Here is a 4826-nt window from a genome sequence, read left to right as displayed (position 1 = left end):
TATATCTTTTTTCTCATGTGTGACTTTACTTCTAAGATTACTTAAACGCAAAGAAAAAATGATTTTGGGTAAATGCATTTTGTCTATGTTGCGTGTGAGCCAGAGAGAGAAAACAAATAGTGCGCTGACAGCCTCTTAAGAGGACGCCACACCAGTTTGTGTTGTCTCCGTCTTACAACGTACGATAGATAAAACGCGTTTACGCAGTCTGAGTATGAATCGCTCAATTATGGTTCTAGTGTAAAAATACCTATAATTAAATTAAATTCTGAAAATATTTCTGAGGGAAAATCGTTGAGTTTTTTTCCATTAACCCAATATAATGTTCATTATATCGTTTAGGAATAGCAAAAATGTCAACATTTTTTAAATATCTTTAAATTTACAAAAATTGAATTTTTTTTAAAAAAAACTAACGTCTTGCCCTCTAAAATATTGTCATCTTTTAATTTTGTTATAGATGTTTTTATTATAACACCAAAATTGAGCGAGTTCTGCTCAGCCTGCATAAACGCGTTTTGTCTATGTCGTACGTGTGTAAGACGGAGATGCGGGTGTCACGTCCTCTTAAGCTATAGGTATATAAATATATAACAGAGGATATTCAAAGAACTCCACTAGGCGATATTATAATATATTATTATGTAAATAAAAAGAAACGATATTTATAATTTTGTGGTCATAATATTTAGTCATTTTATGGTATATAGCACTATTTTGTAACTTAAGTAAAACGTTTACTTATCTAAATTATATTATGTACAATAATAAAAAACTTAATAAACATTATTCTAACTTGCTTTATAATTATTTAAAATCAAAAAAGTAATTTTTTTTTAACATGACTTTTATGAGTATATTTTATCGCACATTTATTCATCTTGTGACTTTTTAATACATCATATAAATTCATGACCAACTAAATAACCATTAGTATTATAAATAGACGTATGTATCGAGAATATCATTCAACATAAAAAAACCGGTTATTTACTATGCCAAATAATAGGTGTCGACTATACCTTGTTATTGCAGAATTGTATGAGTTAAATTTGAATCCAATGATAAATCAATGATGAAAACCAACAATTACTTGCGGAGACATTTTAGGTAAATAATAATAGTTGGATCTTTATGTTCCTAATTATATTTTAAGAACACATTAATTTACTTCTATTCCTTCTAACGTATGAATCCGTTATGATTGAGATGAGTATATTAAGCTTGCTAAAATTGTTGAAGTAGTATTAAGCCTTGTACATATTTTATTTATATATTACTTACTGTATTTGATTATACAGAATATAACTATTTGTTTATCCAAATGAAAAAAAAGGCTGCTAATATATAAAAATAAATTATGTTTCCCTGTTATTAAAAATTCTCCACACGACCACACTGGGTGACTAAAATATTTCACTGCACAACAATTATGTTGCCTAGAATATCAGGTAGTTAAAATTCCACTGTTGAAGTAAATATGATATACCAAGGTATTGACCATCATCTCAACAGAATTAATATAGTATTGAGAATGTCAAAAATAATAAATAGTCTGACAGTAATTCATAACAATACATTGTGAAGATAATATATTAAATACAATTTATACCTAAAGTAATAAGTATGATGTACATGATTTGAAAAATTTTTATATAAATTTTTTTAGTTGATTTAAATAAAACTGTTTGATGCAAATTAACAACATGTATCATAGAACTACTAATAGCATTACCTTAAGACAAAATTTATAAGTAAAAATGTATTTTTTAATTTCATAATGGATTGGAAACAGAAAAATAATTTTTTTTTTTAATATAGTTAATTAGTGACTATTTAGTATTTATAACCTATAGTAATAAAATTAACCATAAATGATTAAAAATAAAAGTTAAGCCAAAATCATATTTATTTTCTGCTTTTTCAAACACATTACAGTGTATAGTCTGTTATAGTACTTGATTATTGTGTTATTTGTTATTATACCAACATTGTAAAAATATAAAAATATATATATTTCATCATACAAAATTAATAATCTCTCTTTTTAACAACATAATTCTGTCATTATTATTGTTAGTATTTTTATTTTTTCTACCTGTTGTCTCTATCAAAGTAAATTCTATATTGTTTATCATAACATTTATTTTTTCCATATAAGAATCCTTAAATAATATTTTAAATGGGTAGAAGACTATTATACTAAGTAGATGTGTGTGGTTTCAGGGTAAGAGCTCCTAGTATCAATACAAATTCATAGTTTTTATTCAGAAGTTTTATTAATTCATTATACAATATAAGAAGGTATTGCTTGAATTTTATTACCCTGTGAAGATTATTAAAAATTGTATAGCATAAAACTAAAGTAAAACAACATTTTATCACATTTTATGAAATATACCCTTAAAATTTATATCTAAACAAACTATTTAAATGCACCTGTATAATGAAAATCTTAAATTTAGTTAAATATATAAAGGTTATTATGAGCATATAACATGATTGATGATTACAATTTCTAATTCAGTTGTAAATATTTTTTTTTTATTTTATACATAAATAAATCAATATTTGTACAGATGAGATTGCAATTTAATTTCTAAACCATATCATAATCTAAAATATAATGATAAATAATTGCATACAAAAAATTATTTTTAATTAAAAATTTTAATCACTTCCCTTTCGTTCTTAATGTATTACATCTTGACACATTTTTTACCATTGGTAACTTGATAATTTTAATATGTATCTTGAGTTAACTAGACAATCTGTAATAAAAAATATAAATTACCAAACTTTAAAATTCAATAACAATCGTTGTCCGGTCATCGTTACGCGTTAGTGTTTATCACAATTTATACGTTAATGTTACAAAAATAAAACTATTCTTCTGAGCGATGACTATTTTTGTGTTAACTTTATTGACAACTTCTATGTAGTATGTTATGTAGTAAAAAATTATACAACATAATACGTCACACATAGGGTATCACTAGGGCCCAGAATTTTATGCATTTGAATATATTTTTCTAATGAGTACATTCAAGGCTCGTCTCTTTACAAAAATTTAATTCATGGAATATAGAATTTAATTATACATTTTTTTTTGCATTTTTTGGGAACATATAACTTGACGGCCATTTTGTAGTATTTTTGGTGCAATTTATTCATGTTTGTACTTTTTTTTCTTCATGTATTTGCATTTTTCTTGTCAAAAGTTACACTTTATTATAACACATTCAGTTTCCATTAGCTTGTCGATTATCCACGTTCTTTATCTTTGTTGTCGCAATCTACTATTATTTAATAAACTGTAGGCAGATAATATTTTAGGCCCGATCAATCAGAAAAAATATCCGATTTTCAGAATAAATTTTTATGTCAATCAACTTATTTCAACTGCAAAAAAATATTTTTGAAGGCTCCTTCGAGGGTAAATATTTTTAAAGAGCACTTATAATAATTATGATTTATGTAACATGAATTCAGAATTGTATAAAACGTCAATTTTTAAAAATGTGAAGTCATTATAAATTAATTTTTGTTATTTTTTGATGTTTATAAGTCATTTTAACATTTTTTAAAGAATTTTGGGTCATCAAGTCTTGGGCCCTAATCATGACATACAATGATAGTTTGAAAATAACAAAAAAAAAACAAAATTCCTAGATATTCATAAAAAATAAAACAATATTTTAAACTAAAATGGATAAATGTAACTACTGTTGTTGGGAGTGTAAGAATTATGTCGGGGGGGGGGGGAGGCTAAAATAAAATGTAGTTGTCTTAACTCCCAAGCCCCCATAGTTACACCTATGGGAATCCACTGTTGGCATTCAGCAGTATTTTCTCCCACCTAGCTCACAAAGACGGCAAGGCTTCAAACTGCATACACTAACGTAAGAGGGGGACCGGTTTGTGGGACATCACAAGAAGTGGCAGACGTGATGCTAGATTTCATAATAATTTTTCATTAAAAAGTTTGCATGTTTCGTTTAATAAGTTAGTTTCTAACTGTATAATTTAGATTGATTTTATAAAAGGATCATCTGCACAATTTTTCTGATGTTTTGCAATTCAAGAGGTATTGATTGATTTAATAGATAATTAGTAATCCCGTCTGACCAAAAACACCAATATTTACACCATTACACAATTTAAATGGCAATTTAATATACAGGATCTTTCTGTCGCTATTATTTTTGCTTAACTTATATCATGACCATGACACTGGATTATATTATACACTTTCTGCTATGTATGTTTATATTTACAAAAACAGTACAAAGTATCTGCACTTTGCATTTTAAACAATGAATCGTTAAAGTGACAATAAACCATCTTATTAAGTTTTTTTGTATCAGTAGTAGCAGTGAAATAAATTATAATTAAATTAAAATAGAACATTGCACACACAAATTTTTAATTTAAACACGACACAGACTACTAATCATTTTATTATTATAAATAATATTGGTACATATAAACAAGTTTAAATATATTATTTTATTTTTTATTTAGAACTTTTAGTACTAGACTATTATAAAATAAATTATATTGTGTATAAAATAATAAATTTAATTATATTTACAATTCTATTACGTTATAAATGTATAAAACCAGCGGTTCCCAACCTTTTTGGTCGGCGGTGCCCTTTTGTTGTTCCAAATTTAGTTAGGTGCCCCTCTGTGAATATTATGAAAAACATGATAAAAATGAACACTTGTTTTCATTGTTGACCTATTTAAATAATTTTATTGTACATATTAAAAACAAATTACAATATTATGGTTGAAAATAAAGAAAAAAATACTGCTTTAAAA

General features: G+C 25.7%; 1 protein-coding gene across 4 annotated transcripts in view; it reads right to left on the bottom strand.

Moving 5' to 3' along the window:
- LOC100571273 overlaps positions 1-4826 on the bottom strand; it is a 12013-nt gene that overhangs the window by 2160 nt on the left and 5027 nt on the right. The window lies entirely within an intron of this gene.

The sequence above is a fragment of the Acyrthosiphon pisum genome, chromosome X (assembly GCF_005508785.2).
Source record: "Acyrthosiphon pisum isolate AL4f chromosome X, pea_aphid_22Mar2018_4r6ur, whole genome shotgun sequence".
NCBI lineage: Eukaryota > Metazoa > Arthropoda > Insecta > Hemiptera > Aphididae > Acyrthosiphon > Acyrthosiphon pisum.
Note: the sequence above shows the minus strand (reverse complement) of the source record. Positions and strands in the feature narration are given on the sequence as shown.